The sequence below is a fragment of the Lissotriton vulgaris genome, chromosome 11 (genome assembly GCF_964263255.1).
Source record: "Lissotriton vulgaris chromosome 11, aLisVul1.2, whole genome shotgun sequence".
Taxonomy (NCBI): Eukaryota; Metazoa; Chordata; class Amphibia; order Caudata; family Salamandridae; genus Lissotriton; species Lissotriton vulgaris.
This window is the reverse complement of record NC_141699.1, coordinates 783,183,337-783,204,819: the sequence shown is the minus strand read 5'-3', so window position 1 is coordinate 783,204,819 and position 21,483 is coordinate 783,183,337. Positions and strand designations below refer to the sequence as shown.

At 42.4% G+C, this 21,483-nt stretch overlaps 1 protein-coding gene and 1 long non-coding RNA gene across 3 annotated transcripts in view; one reads left to right on the top strand and one right to left on the bottom strand.

Moving 5' to 3' along the window:
* The window catches only part of STAG1 (STAG1 cohesin complex component), a 1,379,617-nt gene that overhangs the window by 181,236 nt on the left and 1,176,898 nt on the right, over nucleotides 1–21,483 (top strand). The gene's annotated exons all lie outside the window — the stretch shown is intronic.
* On the bottom strand, nucleotides 10,893–13,630 carry LOC147683496 (uncharacterized). The gene is made up of 3 exons (XR_015301047.1): nucleotides 13,142–13,630; nucleotides 12,547–13,008; nucleotides 10,893–12,481 (listed from the first exon to the last, which is right to left on the bottom strand). It is a non-coding gene; the product is annotated as an uncharacterized LOC147683496 (long non-coding RNA).

Here is a 21,483-nt window from a genome sequence, read left to right as displayed (position 1 = left end):
CGTTGCAGGAAGCTGATTGAGTAGAGGTGCGAGAGGTACCAAAATGGTAAAGTGGATATACTGAATCATTGAGTTATAAAATGCTTTAAAAACTCTGCTAGACTAGGTGATGATCTTGTGTGGCACATGAATCGCTTAGCCAAATGTAAGGCAGTCGAAAAAAGAGATATAGGAGAGGTTGGGGATGAAGTCTCACAGAATGAGTGGTTTTGGCAAGATGATGTGGCGCTAGAGAATGAGCAAGGTGAACAGGAAACACAAAGTGGTGGAGACTCAGTGATAGTCTGTATGACCTGATTGAAGAGGTTGCTAAGGATCATCCAAGCGCAAGGATGTTGTGTTAAGCTAATTGTAGTTCTGGTAATTATTCTGTGTTATGGTAATTATTCATAGTTCTGCTAATTATGCTGTGGCCTTTTTATTATAGTCCCCTGAACTTTTTTGCTGTGTACGGAAATTATTTTTTAAATATTTTTAGCAATTAGTAGGTTTAGTTTTATTGTTTATCATATTCAGTTGCAATATTTATTGTTTTATTTATTAGCATATGCAGAGGAAGGATGTGTGGTGTTGCTGCTCTCCAGTTTTAGAATGTGTAGGGCATTACTATGTTGGTTAGAATGTGGGGATTGCGCGTTTTAGAGGGTGACAGTTGAAATGGAGTCTTGAACAAGTAAGGTGCAGTTTCTGTGCTGTCCTGTCTTTACTGCAGAGTTGAGGATAAAGGATATTTTTATGCGGTATGAAGGTGTATTCTTTCACTACAACGATACAGATGCATGTATTTGAAAAAACTCATAATTGAGCAGAGTGCTGGAGTTGCAGCGGTTCTCCAGAAATAACTTCTAAACCAGCATCACCGTTTCCCTGGAATGTCCAGTCACACATTCATTCACCAGTGGGGCCCATAACACTGCACACTTTCCTCTGATCTCTTTAACTCTGCTTCAGGGATTGGTGAAACACAAAGGAGTAATGCTGTAACATTGGCGGAGTGTCTAAACCTATTTTAACTATTTATTATTTACACCTGCAGTTTTAAACGATTTACCATGGTTTCACAACAAATGTCAATTTTTATTCAGACACACCACCATAGTGGCAATGGATCAGCTAGTAAGAAATATAGGCATAGGAAAATACAAGACCAACTTTAATTTTCCATTTATCTAATTTTTATTAAAAGCAAACTTTTAGCATGCCTGACATTTAGGCATTTATTAATTCTTTATTCAGGAAAAATCTTTAAAACGTTATTTTTCAAAATGATCATTTATTTAAAAGCTCGGAAAATAGACTTTTATTTCAAAGTTTAGTGAAAGGTTTAGCAAAGAACAGAGTTCCAAATTCATTCTCTCCGAACATCCCTAACTAACGCCCTCATCTTATCCTTCAGTCCTGCAAAGTAAACAAGAAATAATTCAAAGAGTCTTACATCCAGGAATCAATCTGCAAACCGACAGCACTTCGAGATGAAATCGAAAGGAGCGAATACTTTGAAGCAAAATCAGGGGTTTTTATACTCTAATTTCCTAACTTAATCTATTTTAAAAGTATCTAACCTCACCAATTCAGGTTCTGATTGGACAAATTTGGGGTGGGTGAGCATCTCCTCACCATTACAGCATCATGTTTACGGTGAATCAGCAAATTATTAAAAGCGCATTGTTTAGGAAAGTCTTTGGCCTAGGCACATCCTCGACTGGCAACTATGCTCTACTTTCTCACGTTCGGAACATTCGAGTGTCAATGTTTTGGCAACCATCCTGACTTCCAGGGTACAGCGCCATTGAACTGCCCATCCGAGCACAGGTAGCTCACTCTCGAATGCATGACGTTACCACGCATACCATTACCACGCATACCATTACAACGCGGTATTTACAACGCATACCGTTACAACGCATAGCGCTTTGAGGTGCTGGATAGTGGTAAGTATAATTTTATATTCCAACTCCAGTCCCCGTGGATACTAGGGAAGGTGTTGGATATAAAATTAAACTTATTCCCTATCCTAGAGCGCCCCCCAGCGCAATGCGTTGTAATGGTATGCGTGGTAATGCCTGCGTTGTAAGTGTAGTGCGTGGTAAACGTTGTATACCCTCACTCTCACTTGCAGGCTTTGGGCGCACATGCGCAGTCCAGCACTCGCTCACAGTTTACCAGAGCAGCCATGTTTTCACTAGGCCTCGGAGGCTACTTTTGGAACTATCGTAGAAACAAAAATTCATGTTAAATATGGAACTATAGCCCTTCCGTTTACCTCCCACCGTACTAATGATTCCCCATTAGTTATTACCTAGCAGATAAGCCACATAAATGCGTTTTATACCTACATATCCGATAACTTTCTAGCACGAAAACGTGTACAACAAGCACATTCATGCTTTTTGTTTATATTTAAGCTGTGCATTAGTTCACATCACAATAACAGTACAAATTAGTTAATTATATTGCTTCATGCAGGCAAAATTAGTATTCCCACGTGTGCATATGTGTGCAACTTATACTATTGTTGATTGTTTCATCACAACACACCATTAGAAAATGTTAACGTTATGGAACATTGACTTCACGAGGGGTACACAAAATTTTGCTTTGCCACCTCGCTCCATCACTGGCTTTGTTACGGAAGCAGCATAGAATGTTAAACTTCTTAGTGGCCCACAGATGTCTGGCACTGAACCAGCTCCTTATGCATTTTTCATCTAATCTAGGAAAGGCCCCGGAAAACACCAGATTATGTTGACAGAGGCTTTGGAATTTGCATCACTTTCCATATAATCCATTTTTTTGTAAACATATCTTTATTGATATTTGAATATATAATCTTAGACACATCCATGTTCAATCTGCAAGTTCAGTATTCCTCTTACATGTAGGTGTTAGTAATTTACAGAGCATAGTATTAATGACGGGCACTTCGTACCTCAAAGAGGTGCATATAGGGAGAGCACAGTACAGTTGGCATATAATCACGAACATTACTCATACTCTTACACAGTTGCGAAATTAGGTACATATTCCCATGTTCGTTCCATCCCCACTCTAGTATATTTTGCCAGCAGCACTAGACACCTGAGGCAGATAGCATCATCACTGTTCAGGGATCTGGTATAATGTAAAGTTACCAAACAAGGATGTAAAAATAAAAAACTAACAAGAACATTTAACTACTTGGCTTAAACTAGTGCGGTATTGACTGCAGCCGTAGATCTCACTTAATTTAACATTGCGTACCCGGTTGGGGGGCGGGGGGGGGGGGGGGGGGGGACCCGCCTGGGGGAATTCTTTTCCCTTCCTTCCTATTCTAGGATAGTCGAGGTAGGGAGTGTTCCCTTTCACTACTCGTACTGCTAGGTGAGCTCGGGTATTCCCAAGTACGTAGTGCGTCCCTCCATTGGTCCTCTTTTGGGTGTTGCCGCAACCACACCAACTCTTCTCTACACAACGCCCTTTCCACAACATTCACCCAAACACTCAGCTGTGGTCCCCTGGTCCTTTCCACATAATTGCTATGCGCCGTTTGGCAAGTGGGGGCGCCAAGCCTATGAATCTGTTTCCAACCTTACGTTTAGGTGGTCTGGGAAAGAGCCCTAATAGACTACTGCAGCGCGCTCAAGCAGATGCCCCAGGGTGCTGTTGATTCTAGAGTACGTCCTGCCAGAAGAATTGTATGGTCCCGCAATCCTAAGTCATGCGCAGGAAGTCTGCATCTTCCTGACTGCATCTCGGGCATCTCCTAAGCCCTCCCCAAAAGTGAAAAGTATCCTATGTGGTGTCAGGTATGTCATATGCACATAATCCACAATCTTCACCATAATTTACAGAATTTAGCATTTATATGTTAAAGGGATAAAAGGTTATTAACGTTTTCACAAACCGGTTGCAAAAAGAACCTGACAATTTGAACAAGTTAACTAGTCCTATTTCAGCAGTGCACTACCGCATTGGTATGCTTAGAGGGAAGTGGCATACATTTTAACAGCAATGAAAAGCGGATGTCACTTTGCGGTAAATATTTACGTGTAATACAATGACGTTGGAAAAAATGATATTTTATTTGTCTTAAAAATTCATTTTGGAATATACAAAATCTTCTCAAAGCACTAGTTAATGTTACGCGTTTATTTTGAGTTTGGGAGATTTCCAAACATGTTGCATTTATTTTTAAGGTCCAGTGCCTTGAGTCCTGAAATGTTTCCCAGTGATATATGTAAACAAAAGAAATATATATCAGACTACAGGGCTGCTTTTTTATCATTTAAACGTGATGCTCCCACGTATCCTATACTGTGAACACTGCATGACCCAGAAGACCAGTTTGGAATCCAGCTGGTTACTACAAACTAAATTGGGCACACCTTTTTAGGTCTAGACTGCAGGCAGCCCAGATGCGATGTCGCTATGTTGACGATCTGTTTGATCTAAAAGGAAAAAATCTGTTAAAAGTGGCTTTTAGCCCCCCATTACTTAGCATTGGTTGCCATCATTCTCACCTGAATTTGTTGCTTAGTGCGTAAAATGGCATCCCTTTCCTGCTCTGTGTGGCGCATGCACCAAGTACGTATTGATTTTCTTTTAACTATTATCGATCCAAGTCAAGTCAAAATATATGTTTATTATGACCGTGGTCTTTAAACAATGCAGTGACATAACGCAGAATGGAGTATGCACCATAAATTCATACACTTATTTTTTAAAAACTTGTCCATTAAAAGATCATATACACCATTATCAAAAGTACAAAATTCAGTAAAAATTACAATTATCTTAACTTATTTTTGTATATTAAAACCTATTCACAATCTTACTACTCCAAGCGATTTCATTCCGCTAAAATCCATACAGTACTACATATTATTCTTTGGCTCTCAATACACTCAGGGCCGCCTTTATAAATTTCCCAAGGGCAATTGCACTATCGATGTAGGGGATTTCTGTTAAGAGGCTGGCCGCCTGCGACCTTGTTTTTACATCATATTTTATAAAAACTGGGCGCAGCCAAAGTTTTCTTTGTTCTAGGAGTGTCAAACAATCTAACATGATATGCTGCAGGTCTCCCTTAGTTCCCAGATTACACCTACAGCGACCTTCTTGATCTAGCATTTTTATTTTAAGGTCTCTGTTTATTAGCCCTGGGTTGATCCCAATTCGAAGTCTCAGGATCTCTTGCCTGAGTCCACGATTGGGTAATCTATCAAGGTAGGGGAACCAGTTTTCTTGGGACCAAGCCTTTAGCATATGCGCCACTGATTTTTTTCTTTGTTAAATAGCCTATATCAAGCAGTTTGGAAACTTCTTTTCCCCTTTGTTTCAGATTACCTTTGGTACTAGGGATTTGGTATGTTCCCAGGTCCAAGTCGATCTCTAATGAATTGCAGATTCCCTTCAGTTTTTCCCTACAGGCCTTCACCCATTTTAGCTCGCTTTTTTGAATTTCATTGCGACACCAGTCTGCTACTTTTTTACTTTCAGGGTCTTCTAGTCTCTTCCAGAATCTGATCACAGCCATCTGGGTTAGTATCACCCAGGACTTTGTACCTATTTGTACCTATTTCGGTTCTGATGGCTTGTATCATGCAGATTGGGGAAGTGATAGTAGCCTTTTTATGCAATTCCCCTCTATCACGTCCCAAGATCCCTTACCGCTCAAATAAAGGACCTCTGCGCCATATAAAACTTGGGGGGGATCATTGCATCAAAAGCTTTAAGCAGTGGTCGGTGAGACATCTCACCATAGTCCCCATTTAACCTTTATCGATCCGCTGTGATATATGTATTATGTAATCTTTTTTTGCTTCTTTAGGGTGCTCTGCAATAGTACTAGTTACATTACACATGTTCACATTCATGCTGTATAGGCATGCTGAAATTAATTGATGTGCCCAGAATCGCAGGATGTTGAGGCAGGCGATGCTGAGACTAGAACCTAGTTCCTCAGTTTGGAATTCAGCATCTTTGCCTGTAGCACCACATCCTTCCTTTCTTCTTCCCATCCACTCCTCCATTCAGGGTTTGTATGATAATGGGAACAGGACTAGATTCTGCACAAGTAATAATTAGTCTTCGCCAAGCATGCTTTGTTGTGACACGTCATGTGCATTGTACTCCTCCTGGTTCAAACTTCGTGTTTACATTTATATAGCATCTACTTGGCAACAGACTAGCCTTAGTGTGCTGTAGCGCTTGTACAAAACCTACTTACTCCCTTTGTGCCTTATCGCGGGAACAGCCAAGGTTTAAAAACTAGGTGTGCTTCAAAAACGCAATGTATTATTGTATGTTGTTTGTGCGTGAGATCCCCCCCCCCCTGTTTAGTTTAAGAGAATCTAGCAGACGGTCGCTCCCACACCCCTCAGATCCCTCGCTGGATAGCAAGCCCTGATAGCTCTCAAATATTCCATTAACGCAGCAGCGCCGATAAGAGCTTAGGTATGAGGACAGGGGCTGGGGTGCTTGTCTCGCAGCCCTGGCTCCTATTTATTGCATTAAACAGAGCGTCTAACGGAGGCAATAGGCTTGAAAAATGCATTGCTCAATGTTTCTCCCCCATGTCTCCCACAGCAGCACGGTGATATGCCTCCCGTGAGATATTGCGTTTTTTTGTTTTTTTTTATTTCACAAATTTTTATTAAGAAAGGTGTGTGTGTGTGTATGTATGTATGTATATATATATATATATATATATATATATATATAACAGATTTAATATTTTTCTTTTTGCGTCCGGGTCTACATCCAGGGCTGGTATGGACCTCTTCAACGATAATGAGCACTTTTGAGGTGCTTGCCGCTTTCATGCGCTGTTAAATGACAGTGTTATGAGACCAACTTTGCAAAAGGATGAGGGTCCTTCAACCCATCGATATGGGAAACACCTATGCCAATGATTGGGAGCCCTGGACAAGAGAATGCAGTGCGAATCTCGCCAGTGCTCGCACACAGGGTACATGTGTGAGAGCAGGGTGGCGCGCTTATTAATGGGATGTTCCAGTGCAGTCTCCCTGCGGGCTCTGATCACCTTCACCCTGAACTGGGTGAAGTGAAGTAAATCTTATCACAGGTTATTTACTGGCTCTGAAAATGTCTCATCTAGGTCTATATACTAGATTCCAAGCATTGTCGAAGCCTATAGGTCACAACTATGCGAGATCTATTGGCTTTATCAATGTTTTAGCAGAGTTATATGGCAGCCCACATGCCGTGCAGCCCGGTGAGTCCAATGGGTGTTTCGCGCCTGCCTGGGGTTGTCTTTTGTCAAGTTGTGTTGCTGAGTGAGAAACGTCAGGATGCACACGGCCAGTCGAGCTGCCCAGTAAAAAGCTGTTCGCCATGACACGAGTAGACCTTATTACTGAACCGCTAGAGCTTGTGTTGCGCCTCGTGATGACTGAATCATGCTTGTATCGGCATAATCGCGCGACCTGTACAGAATGTCTGGTCTTCAAAATATGTGGCCAGACTCCACATCGCAGTGCACTTAACATCTCGTTGTTAAAAAAAAAACCAGCATACTAGGAAAAGATCTAGAGCAAAGTGTTTACTGTTATGTTAATTCATGAGATTTGAACCTACATCACTCTCATAAATGTTGGTCTTGCGCATGCGCTGTGCTCTGAGGCCGACTGGCCAATAGGGAGAGTACCAGAAGGTATGTGCTTAGTCTGTGTGTGAATGCATTGTTTCAAGTCTGGTAAAGCCTCATTTTATATGCTAGTGTAAAAATCACGTGTCTCGTATTTCATTCAAACAGAACAGTCCACTCAAAAACGTGCCAGCCATAGCTTTTGTTCACACTTTTAAATAGTTTGCGCCTCATAAAAAATATTTTAGAGGACGAGTGTAAGATGAATGATCCGAGGAAACAGGATTCGAGTAGAAGATACGTTTAATTATAGATGATACGCCACCCAGCACATGAAGCGTCCGCTCCGCAGGAAGCCCAATGGTGACTACCAGCCAGGATTGGAATCCCGCAGGGCGAACCCTCCATTCATGAGCCACAACATTCAAATGTATACATGAAGTGAAGCGCGCGGGATGCGCGAGAAAGTGCAGAAGATATACATCGCGCAACCGGGGTCGCGCGATGTATACAATACACGTCTACTACAACGAGAATGGGCCGAAAGCACAACAGTCACTTTGTACAAAAAAGTCGCAATCTCGCGTGACGTTTGCCATGCTTTTAGCTTTCAAAACAATGTGATGGTATTGGAGTAACGGCCATTCCTGCGGGGAGCTGTGGAATCGGCGATTTGCGCCGAGAACGAAAACCAAACTAAACCCCCACAGAAGAGGGCGCCTCTGACAAACAGCGCATAACTACCCTGAGGCCTCGCAGCGCTTTGGCTAGGATCAGAAATGCGATGGGATAGGGCGCTATCAGGCTCTTCCGAACAAATGAGTTTTTAGAAGCTTCCTAAATGCCATCAAATTGCTGTTCTCTCTAAGGGCAAGACGAAGGGAATTCCATATTCTCGCAGCATTGTGTGAGAATGAGTGGCCACCCCAGCGGGCCTTGTTTATCTTTGTAGTGGTGGCCAGATGTAGTCAGCTGGAGCAGAGAGCTCTGTGAGGGAGGTAGGGGGTAGCTATAGGGTGCATTATGGCTGGGCCTGTTTTACGTATGGCTTTCTGGACCAGACACATGGCTTTAAACTGTAGCCTAGCTGCCTTAGGGAGTCAGTGCAGCTTCTTCAGAGCAGGTTTGGCCGACTGCCAGCGCGGAGTTTGGAACAGCAGTCGGGCCGCACAGTTTTGGGTGACCTGGAGTTTGTGGATCACAGCCACCGGGGCTGTGATCCACAAGAGGAGAATCATAGATGATTAAGTTACCAGCCATATTACCAGGGATTCTGGGATCTGGGCACAGCTGGGCGCGGACTGGCGCAGACTGGCTTCTCTTAGGCGCCTCTTCGGCGCTTCTATGGCGCTCCCGCTGCGCGGTGGGGACATGTGACTTAAGTAGATTGGGTTCTTGGAAAGTCTGGAGCGTCACCCTGCCAATATGGCCGCCCGCTAATGGCACAGAGAGGAGGAGACACTAGTTCTGTGTGTTCTGGAGAGTCACAAATTTTAAAGACCAGGGGCCCGGACTAGTTATCTAGTGCTGGCTTTTGAAGGTAAGAATGCCAGCATGCACCAACCGAAACCTATTCCAGTTTTAGTGTCTACTCAAACATCTCAACTCGTTTTAATTTAGCTACTTCTGTTTTCCAACTTGCATCAAGCAATCCAGTAGTCCGAACACATTATTTTGGTGTGCGTATGTACGCAGAATTGAGAATGCAGCAGACAGCAAAGTCAAACAGCTCCGCTCTAGGTACTGCCTACTTAACTGTGTGGCAATGTGCAAACGTAGCCTTCGGTGGAGCAGTCCCTGTGCTGAACAGCTCAACTGAGGTAAATGAGGTCTATTGTGTTTCACTTGGTGTTGCCTTAATCTCCAGCTGAAAGTCCTGCTAAACCAGCATTCTTTAGAGGTGGTGTTGATGATGCAAGTTTTGAGATGCACAGGTATTTTGTACTGAACGTGGCATATCACGAAAGACGTTTTTTAGATCCTGATCTTGAAGACGTTCACATAGTTAAAACTCTGCATATTGCGCTGTATTGAGTTGCAACAGATCACAGTAAAATGTCCAGACGAGATCTTACGCCAGGACCTTAACTAGGGTCCGTTCACAAAAGTGCAACATAAATGAAGACGTGCAAGTAAAAGTAGAATGAGGGGGAAATATGTACAAAAGCACAACTTGACGATGGCACTTCTTATGCAATCACTAGCATTAAATGCTGCCAAGTAGGCACTTTGATCTCAACTTTTGCCCTTGACACATGCCTTGTTCTGAAGGCCGTCAGTCTGAATCGCAGCAAGGCAGCCTCCGTACTCCACCCTACTGAGATCAGTATCATAAAATGGGTAATAGTAACGTCTTTTATTTACAGAGCTTAAACCGCAAAAGTGTGGAATGAAACACTATCAAAAATGTATTTTATTACAAAAGCCTTTTTGCATTCCAAATCTATTGTTCATACCTCTTACGATTTGTCATATACATCCTTGACAAGCGCAGGCCATTTTGGCACTTTATATACGTGTGCCATGTTCATATGGGCAATATCACATACAAATAAAGATGGGAATCCCCTGCTTCACCTATGTGAACCAGAATATCCTATGGTACATGGTATTATTAGAGGTAGTCTTATTCGCACAGTTTGCCTGTGGCCACTCCCTCCGCTTTTGAAATGCATTTAATGCCGTTTCACTGTTTGTCCCTCTTTGAGGACCCATGCTTCTAGTCATATTTGTATTAGCAGCATGTGCACCTTACGCACACGTCATGAATGGCTTGTGCATGTTCACAGTTTGGCAAGCCCATATTAAGCTTTTCCTTATCCTCCCTCCCAATGGGTTGCCCCTCACCTTGCGGTAACCAAAAAGCTCAATGATGCGACCAGCACTGGCCGCGACCTATTGCCCTTTTCCTCACACCCTCTGTCTGTGTTGTCCCTGCACCCCCTACCCCCATACTCTCCATCAGTGTTTTCTCCTGTCCCACCAGCAATAAAAACAAGCATTTGCAATGCAATAGGTCTCGCATTTAGGCAAGTTTAAGCAATTGGCATTGAAAATGATAATGCCTTTTATTTAGGTTTTAAAAATGAAAAGAAAAATAAGGCATTATTTGCAATGTCAATAGCTAAAGCTCGTGTAAATGCGAGACCTATTGCATTGCAAATGCTGGTTAAATTAGGGAGTAGAAATGCTCCCTTTCGACCCACACAGCACATTAATTAAATAAGCGCTGCTGCTAAAGTGAAAGCAGAAAGAGCTGCCATTAAAAATAAAATGGTGCTTGCCGACTTATGAAGGAGACCGTGTAACGCCACAAGAAAAAGAAATTTGAAACGGGAGTATAAACCCAGGCAAAATATAATATCTAGCAAAAATACATTAAAGAGAGAACAACAAAGTACTACGATAGCATAAATGATTTAATTTGAATTATTTAAAATTTGGCATATACATATTCATTGACACATTTTTTTTAATTATTAAAAAATATTTAAAAGTAATTTTTCATTCTAGTTGATACAGAAGATTCAAGGAATATTTGGACATCAATTATTCTCAAAGATGTAACGGAGGAGATGGTGTTCGTCTACGCGTTTCGACACATGCTTTGTGTCTTCATCAGGATGATACCAACATTTTTCTTTGACTTGAGAAGGAAGGTTAATGTTGAGGACCCGGACAGGATGTTTAAAAGAGACTTCTATCCCTTAGTATTAGGCGATAATTTGATCTCACGCTGGGGGACAAACTACGGCGTCACGGGCTTTCAATGGATAGTGTGTAGTCTTAGTTCTGGTTATCCTTCCCCAGAACGTCTTTATATTTAGAAAAAGTTGCTGCGTGGGACACCTTCAAACTCGTTTGGCTTTCCATCAGAGTTTTCTGAGTTGAAATGAACAAGAAAGCGTCCCGCGTGTGACTGAAGTTTGTCTTTAAGGCGTGATTGTGAATTTAAAAACAGGTTCGTACTCCCAGTTACCTAGGAATGCAATAAACGAAATGCGTTATCGGCACACGACTATCGTTTGTTTCCGTGATGAGGCAACCGACTTGAGGGCGAATTATGTATGCTCGGCTTTCTGGGGATATGTAAAGCAGGTTGCGTCAACGGCGTATAGCTTAGGTTTGTCTGTATAGTATATCAGACAAGGCAACGAGTGCGCAATTCCAACTGTTTATGATATTCTGTTTGGAAGTTCGCTAGAGTGCCGGGGATGGCGTCTGGTAGCTCATATAGCGCGAAAAATGTCATTATACTCTTGTTTCAAATTGCTTTACCCTGACCCAGGAATTTTATCCTTCTCTGGGGGTCCTTGTTTATTTTCACAAGCCACAAGTAAAAGATCCAGTCCTCCTAGGTGGTATCAAATGGGGACAGGGCGGTAACATGGAGGGACTAACAAGCCTCATTATCAATCGAAAACCAGCATTTACTCAGGACAATTACACCAGCCAATCAAAAATATGGGTGGAGAAGGCGAGGCTTCCACAGCATACTAGACTACTGCGTGCCTCGCAAAGCTTGCAGCACATGCGTGCTGCTGCTAGGCTCGGCCTAAAAAACTGGCCTGTCCAGTGCTAGCCACTTCCTAGCGTTTTTTTTTTTTAGTGTCTGGCTTTACAGCACTAGAGTGGGTCTTTGGTACTGCCTCCATGTTGGAGCCAAGAGTACATATTTTGATTGGGCAAAAGTTGTGTGCTTCCATAAAAAATGTTTTTGCTGCTTCGATGTGGGGTTCATTTTGTTACAAGCCAATGGATTGGGTTTTATGTGGAACATTACCTGTAGTATAAAACACAAGAGAATCATTAGATTGTGAAAAGACATCTGGTTCTGTCCCTGGTGTATGGATCTGCTCGATTCATTTAATGAGTCTTTTTAGACCAAACCAACTTCTTTCCACCCTCTTGGATGAACACTGTAGTAGTTGATTGAAGTATAACCTGATGTATCCCACAGAGAATGTTTTTCTAAGTTTAAACAACTGCCAGACTTTGTTATATTACACAGTCTCTGGTTGTGTTGTTTTAGCTGAGCACTAGTACTTTTTTCACATTGAGCATAAAACCGCTTTTATTTATTACCATGCTTAAGAATCTCAACTACTAATAAATCATTTCCGAATTCTCATCGCTGCTTGAAGAGTAGCATCTGCATTTCCACATGTTTATCTGTTTTTGTAAATTGGTGAATTACAATGTTCTTCTGATGGATGCACTGGTCCCAGTTACGAATTGACGAAATGAGTTTACAATACTGAATTTCATTATAGTTTGCTTGTGCAATTTGCTTTTATACCGTCGTAAATCCTGACATGCATATCATGAAATATGCTCTTGGTTATACCATATTGTGTTGAACGGATGTAATATTGTTCTGGGCTTAGAGTACTCCTGCAAACCACATGGAATGTTAACACCTTGGCTGCTAAGGGTTTTCCCCTCCGGTGCTGACTTTTTTGAAATATCATTTATTCATGACGAGCTCAGCTCGTCATAAGCACAGCTCAACCGTGCCTCATGACGAGCTGAGCTAGTCATGAGCATCGAAACATGAATATATGATTGCATTTATAAACCATAGATTTGTTTTTTTGCCTAGCATGCAAGCAACCTTGGCTGTGTCTAGCCAAGACCTAATAATATAACTTTAGATGGTATACATATATGTACCACTGTTTATGACTAATGTTGACTTTGTTGTTTTTATCCCCTGTTTTCTCTTCAATGTTGTATTTACTTTTACCTTCCTCTTGGTTTGTGGGCACACCACTGTCATTTTACATGGTGTGGATATGCATTTGACTTCATACTGTTAATACCCTATGGTCAATCTCTTCTAAGTCTATTTTACACTCTTGGGAACCTGTTCATTACACTCTCTAGCCCACCTACCCTCACGGGCCTCCCTCCTCTCTCCGATGCCCCACCCCTTTTTCTTACTCTTGCATATCTGTTGATAAGAGCCTTGAAAAAGACAGCAGGCCTTAGGGTGAAACACGTGTTGGCTGTTTCTGTTCTTACCTCTCACCTGAGTTTTAGAAAAAAAATATAAATAGAAAGGAATAAACTTAAATAACATTTGGTCTTTGTCCTATACACTCCCAACCTCAATTTTGGGATTACCACAACCCTGAGATTAAAGTGATTCTGAAGGCACTAAACCCTTTCACTTTGTGAATACCAAATAATATAATGTATTTAAAAATGAATTAAAAATATATACAAGGACGGTCACCATCTTCATCCATTTGTCTGTTCAGGTGTTACATTTTTCTTCCACTCACCCTTTGTCCTGATAACATGTGCACAGCCGACTTAAAATGAAGTCACTTAGTGTCAGGGCTATCGTGCTTTAGGGGATGGTTGTATCCTATATTTTCATAGTTTGGCAATTTTTAGGTCGCTTACTACTACTTGGGGACATTTTGAAAGCTTCCATGGGAATGTGTTACACCCATTGCTTACCATTAGCCTATGTTTTGTAACTCACGTTTCATTGCTTTCTTTTTGCTGGTTTATGTTTTAGGCTCTATGTTCGTTTCACCCTGAGGATCATGGTCTATTTACTGTATTCTTCTAGGGGTGTTTGCTTACTGTAAGCAGGCCTTAAAATCTTGTTATCTTGTCATGTTTGTTGTGCATTCAAAAACTGAAGTCAAATGTCCGGTCTTCCGAGGGAGCTTGAGGTTTACTTTTCTTTCTCTTACTTCAGAGTACGTGGATTTGTGACATTCTTGCTGTGAAAGGAGCAGTTTTTTTTATAGTCCATAACAACAAAAATGTAAATTTCTAACTGAGCTGTGCAGATATTCCAGAATATATCCGCCTTAAAACACAAATTAAGATCATTATTGTGACATTCTGAACTGTGGTGGAAGCAAATTGTTTAATACGATCAAAACAGATCAATACACTAGGTAATGACACACATTGCTTGTGCGCTGTATAGTTTTATCAGTAAAACTGTATTTGTGCAAACGTAATGGTCATTTCAATTGAAAATGTGTTGTCTATAATGGCAGTGTTCTACCACACCATGCATATGCCATACTGCCACTCCACTCTATTCCATTCCATGACACTCTAAGGCCATTCCGCTCTGCGCCCTGCCGTCCGCTCCGCTCTGCGCCTCGAAGCCGCTCTGCGCCGCGCCCCTCCATCCACTCTACGCTTCTTATGTTTATCCATGCTGGTATAAAACATGGCTAAAACACATTGGCAAAGCCAATAGCTCTTGCATAAATTAGACCTATCTGCTTTGCCAATGCTTGTTCATTTTGCATTTGTTAGAAAAAATACACTCTCAAGGCCAGACCTAATGGCTTTGCCAAAGTTTATTATAAAAAGTAATTGAAGTGTTGAATGTGCTCTCTTACATCTACTTATACCTTGTTAGGTATTTCTATTATGTGATTAGTTTAATTAAATTCAGCACACTACAGTGTTCGCTTTTTTGGTCGCTTTCTTAATGCATACGAGGAATTTGTATGCTCTATACGCAGTTTTACCTCTATACATCGTTGATATGCATGGAGCTTGTGCTGCCATATGGACATGTATGTCAAGTTTCATTAACAAACACATTCTTTGAGAACTTAATCAAGGGCAGCCAGGTTCCAAGGCAGCCATTTTTTTCATAATGATAATGAGTTGAAGCTTTGCAGTCTCTTAGGAGCTGTTGAAGTTAGAACGCTGGTCAGCCAAATAATCGTGCTTCAGGACTGTAACATTTATCAAATTAGTTTTTTTGGTTAATTTGTGTGCCTCCATTGAAATTTAGTGATCCAAACCTATTGAAGCGGTATTACTGAAATGAAATATTTTACTTGTAATCGGTAAAAGTCGATCACTGCATTGTTTGTTATAAATGAACATACATTTAATTAGATGTTTGTTTTCAGTCTGGGAGCCAGCGACTGACTATAAATAACTTGGTTGCCATTAAGGTTTGACACTGCATTTTCTGCAAGGATTGAAGACGTTAGTTACAATCATTTGGTTTTGTGCTAGATGTTACTATTGCGTGTATTCTAAAGGGAATGGGTGTGAAGAGATTACCGTGTGTAGTGTACTAAAGTGTTCTGTTTTGAGCGGCGCCACTTTTCTGTCTATTTGAAGCTTCTTAATCCGATTTTGTTTTTGTTTTTAATCCTTTAGCACGTGTTCCACGTTATGTTAATTTATGCATCCAAATGGTTGCTTGGTGGTGTGGAGGGCTTGTAAAAGCGCACATGCCCATCTTGAGTCGGCCGTAGACATGTGGAAAGTGTGCTTGTGAACACAGCCATGTCGCATCGTCTGCAAAAATGTAATACATTTGCTGCATGGACATATACCGAAGCCCCTTTGTCTTGCATTGTAAGGCCGCAAAGCACATGAACAACATGAGTGAGAATGCCTTCTGTGCTTAAGCTGAAGATCGACAGGAGTGAGGTGGTGAAAGGGACAGGCAAGCAGCAAACCGACCACGTACGCTGGGAAAATCATAAGCTCCCTGTGCCTACTAAAACTGTATGTGTCCTTGTGTAATGTAACGGGGTGCTCATGTAAAGCGTGCCAGAGCCTTTTGGTCGAGCTCGCGCTATATAAAAGAGATTATGATAGAGGTAGGAGGGCATTTGGACAAAATATTGAGTTGTAAATATCAGGAGACACAAATATCATAAAAACAATATTGCGATACAAAAATATCGTTGTATAGAACATAGTGTTTTTAGGTAAGTAGTATTTAAGAATATTGTTTTTAATATAGTTTCAAATAATATAGTTGTAAAAAAATAGTTTACTTATTTTTATGTGTTTTAGTTCATATAGTTTGTGTAACTGTAATTGATTTTTAAAATAGAGTTTGAAATTTTAAGTGATATAGAATTTGGAATGTAATTGTTAATAGTAATTCATAGTGTTGTAGCGGGTTGTTAGATTTATAAAGGACTTTTGTGGGAAGTTAATGAAGTAAAAACAAATTATTAATTTGTAATTAGGTGATTGATATTATTTAACTTGTCATAGTGATTTATTTGTGTTATTTTAGGTGCCAGTTGCTATGTTTGTAAGGGTGTAGGTTGGGAAGTTAAGTGACTATTTGGTTAATAATTTAATGGGTTATTAATTATGTAAGTAGTTTAATCATATATTTTTTTTTATGTGTGGGCTACTGGGTTGGTCGCAGTAGAGGATGGGAATTTAATTAAAATAATTTATTTGATAATCAGTAATGTTAAATGTGCTATACTTATTTGAGTTTAAATTTAGTTGCAGGGTGTTGGGTTTGTAGAGGTCTAGGGTAGGAAGTTAAGGAATTAACAATTACTGTTCATTAATTTAAATATGTAAGTTATGGAAAAGTTTTTTTTAAGTATGTTCGTTTCAGACTGCCAGGTTTGTAGAAGTACATTGGGGGGGGGGGGGGGGGGAGTTATTTAAATAATCATTATGTATTAGTTGATTATTTTTTTATTGGTGATTATGTAAAGTTATTAGCTTTTTAAACCGGCATTTTTCCTACTCTTTCTTGCTTAGACTACAGTAGAAAAAGTTAAAATTAACGTCTTCGCTGTCAACACATTTCCCACTGTTGCGCTGCTTGGAGAGGGAATATTAAGTTTCACCCCTCCGAATTCTAACATATATATCAGCTCAATTGTCCCTCCCCGCAATGAACGGGAAAAACAGGAAGCAGCACTCCCAGGGTAAGTTCACAATAGTTTAATTCTAAAAAAAACACGCTTTCGGCACTCGGCCGTCCTCAGTAATGAGACAGAGAACCATGGCAAACAATCCATTTAAACCATCACGTGTCATAAACGCTAAACATAAAGATAGGACACAAATAATAAAGTTTCCGCCATCTTGGAATGGGTCTGTATCTTATTGAATAGTGGCAAATTATGCAAAACCAGTATATAAATTGCAGTCAATAGGATATCCACACTCAGTGAGAATCCAAGGATTAATTAATCAAATTAATTAACATTCTAAGCCCTGAATGGGCTATGACACCGCATAACGCCGCTACCAGATCCACAACGTTGTACTATACTGCCCTGAATGGGCTACTAGTCATCACAATATAGCTGACGTGGTGGTATAATGAAACAACCCAATGAATCACATGAATCACATTCATTGAGAATTAAACTATTGTGAACTTACCCTGGGAGTGCTGCTTCCTGTTTTCCCGTTCATTGCGGGGAGGGACAATTGAGCTGATATTGTTGTCGGGTGCACCTCCGACTGGCAGGCACCAGCCAAGGAGTGCGACAGGCAGGTGCAAGTGGAGCATTATATGTATATGTATATGTATATGTGTATATGTATATATGTATATGTATATGTGTATATGTGTATATGTGTATATGTGTATATGTGTATATGTGTATATGTGTATATATATATATATATATATATATATATATATATATATATATATATATATATGTAAAATAAATATCTGATAGTCCAGACTGGCTTATAAAATCCCGAAATGGCAGTCGGCGAAACCACTACTTCGCAAACTCCACTGGCTGCGTCCAAGATCGGCTGCCTCACATTCAAAGCTGTGTTTGGAACTTCCCCTGCCTTCCTCAAATCTTTAGTCATCCCCTACCGTCCGGCACGCAACCTACGGTCCTCTCATCACCATCTCTTAGCTGCACCCCCAATTAAGCTAAAAAAAATTGGTGGCTGTAGATTTGCTCACTTGGCCCCCAAATTCTGGAACCCGCTGCCCCTTCCTCTTAAAACTTCTAATTCCCTTCTTGAATTCAGAAAACTCCTGAAAACCAGTCTCTTCACACAGTCTTGTTAGATCCCCCTCTTTTGTCATCTCTCAGCATCCAATCAGCGCCAGGAAACTTATGGTGACAGAGCGCTAAACAAAACCCCATTAAGATAAGATAAGATAGTGACATCTAGCCGCAGGTTCCTTGCCTTAGAATTGCCAGACTAGATCCAGAAAAATTTCTCCCACAACGTCTTAGTCCAACCGGATGTGACTTTGCCAGAGTCAATGTACGCCCTCCCCCGACATGCTGATGTCTGTTTACTTCCTTTCCGTGCTTCCATGTGGATTCGGAGAATGGTACCTCTGGCCATTTTTGGCCTATTTCGACAGTGTCAACAAAACATGCCTTTTCTGGATATTATAGGATTCCTGTAGGCTACGATGTCAACCCCGTACTCTCATTATGTTTGTATGTGGTGTCTGGGCGTGCGTCCTGACTCAGAACTGTGCACCTCATGTATTCAACTTCGGGCGTTGATGTTGCAGGGGGCACTGCATGAGGCTGTTAGCTGTCCCTCGTTGGTCGCAGTCCTCTTCTCCCTCAGGGGACCAGCTCCCGAAGTCCTTCGTACTTGCTGTCGGCTGGTAAGTGATGCCATAGGCGATTGGCTCTGCAGCCTTCCTAGACTACTTTGCCAATCCTTTCTTTTCTATGCCTCTGCATGGCCTGCTTTAATCTGCTTCTGCCCTGCGCAAAGCTTCTTATACTGTTTGCTTTGGTCGTTGTGTTGTTGAAGTTTCATTACCCCTCTGATGCAAACCACTATGTTAGTACTGGCCTGGCTGTTCAGATGTGCTATCTGCATCTTTTGGGGTTTATAGCCATTTTTAGGTTTTGCCTAAGTGAAAGCTGCGCACTACGCAGCTTTTCACGCAGGTGAAAACCTAATGAGAACAGTAGAGTGGCTTGGGAATCCGCACTCTGTTCCATGGGCTAGCTCCATAAATGGAGGCTAGCCAGGGTAACCGAGATCTGTCCGTCATGGCCGGACCAGATTCGTGGGCGTTCCTGCGATTTCTTCCCTCTCCGCCCCTCTCTGCGCGTCATCTTGGCGGTGGGCGGATTGTTTTTAAAAAAAATAATTTTTTAGGTTTGTTTTCTTCATTCCAGGCCGACCGCTGGAAGAAGTCCAGGTGAGTGCCCGTTCCCGCCTCCCCCCTCCCGCTGGCCGTGTGCCGTAATCCCGTATTTCTAATGCGAAAGTATTACAACTGCATGTATCATACATATTGCATTGAATAAACACAGGACGGCATTAACTACCCACACCTGAGGTGGCACAACTTTCCCTCTCTGGCGTTGGTAAAGGGCCCCTGGCCCCCTCCCAGCCGCTGCTGGTCCGCCGCCGTGCACCTCTCGTGGTTTAAAAAGGTTAAAGGAATGGGGCGAGACACACAGCGGCCTCCAAATAATGGCATTATGTCACCGGGCAGGGGCAGGGCAGGGCAGGGCAGGGCAGAGTTTAAGGCTGTGATGTGAAAAGCACACAGAACATACTTAATTAGTTCCAATGCCTGGGGCAGGCGGGCCCCTGCGCCAGGGTTAGAGGGGGCTTGGTGACTTTGGGCAGACTCCTCCCAAGCCCCGCTGCAGTGACTCACAGGCAGGAAAGAGCCCGCAGCCACGGTTTTAAGAAGAGCAGTCTGGAGCAGGGGCCGTTGAGACAGGACAGGAGGCAGAGAGCAGCGCCGGTCCGCACATAGAACCCAGGAGACCAACCATGGCAGCCCTCCCCGCCCTCGCGGCTCTCCTCGCCCTGTGCCTCCGCCCGGTGCGGTGGTCAATGTTTCCTGTTCTTTTACGTTGCAGGAATTCCCAACAGCCTTGTTTCAAATATTGTGAAAATCTGATTACATCGGGGCTCTGTGGAAAAAAAGGAACGCCCTGCACAGAGCCTGTGTGCCTGTTTTGTGTTGGAATCCCTTGATATGTTCAAATGTTGCACGTCAGAGAACTGCTCCGGGCTGTTTCACGTTGAGGTGGTACTCCCCCAGAAGGGTCATTGCAGGCAACTGGGTGTGGATCAAAGGTTAGCCTCTGCAGCTCGCTTGCCACAGGTTGGCTGGGAAGTGAACTTTCCTCGTGCAAGTGGTGTTATCGCAGGTCACGTCTCTTTTGTTCATTCTGGCGAATCCTTGATTTATTAGGCAAATTGACGCCTATGTGATTAACCGTATCAAAAGTTTGGGACTTACAGCCTTTACCTCCCCTCCCTTTCTTCCCGCCCGACTCACTCCTTGCCCCCCCCCCATCTCCTGCCTTGATTCCCCAGCCGGACCCACACTTACCTCTCTCTCTCTATTTACTATCCGAATACGCGCTCTGCAGTCAAGCACTACCATGAACTTTCTGTTCTACTTGATCTTCACAAACCTGATCTCTTGTTCCTTACGGAGACATGGTTCCATGATAGTTCCCTCCCTGCCCTATTGGCAGCCCTCCCCGCCACCTACTACGCTCTCCGTGCTGATCGGCCTTCTGGCGGACCGGGCGGGGGCGTCGCCCTGATCCCTCGGAAGGATTTTCCTTTTCAGCCTCTTGACTTTCCTTCCATCGGTACTTCCGATTTCTTAGTTGTTCGATCCCTCTCCTTTAATATACCCCTCACCTGTTTGCTTATGTACCGCCCCCCCAACCCTCCCAAACCTTCCTTGCCAGGTTTCAAGAGCTTGTGGCCACCCTAGCGGTTAACAATTCCTCCATCATGGTGCTGGGTGACTTCAACTTTTGGCCCTCTGATCCAGCGGAATGTTCCACCTCTAAAGAATTTTCTGATACTCTACGCTCTCTCAACTTTATTTCACATGTCCTTTCTCCCACGCACACTCAGGGACACATCCTTGACCAGATCTGGTCCCTCAACTGCCCCATTGCGTCTTTATCCATTTCCCCCTGCCCCTGGTCTGACCACTCCCTGATCTTTTTCCTCACAAATTAGCCCACCCACCAAACCCTCGCATCCCAAAAATATCTGGGTACGCTCCTGGGGCCGGGTTGATATGGCCTCTTTAGCTACCTCTTTCCTCTTCCAGCCCTGACCTATCTGGTCAGTCCATTTCAGAACAAGCCAATTCCATCAATTCCTGGCTAACATCAGGCTGTGAC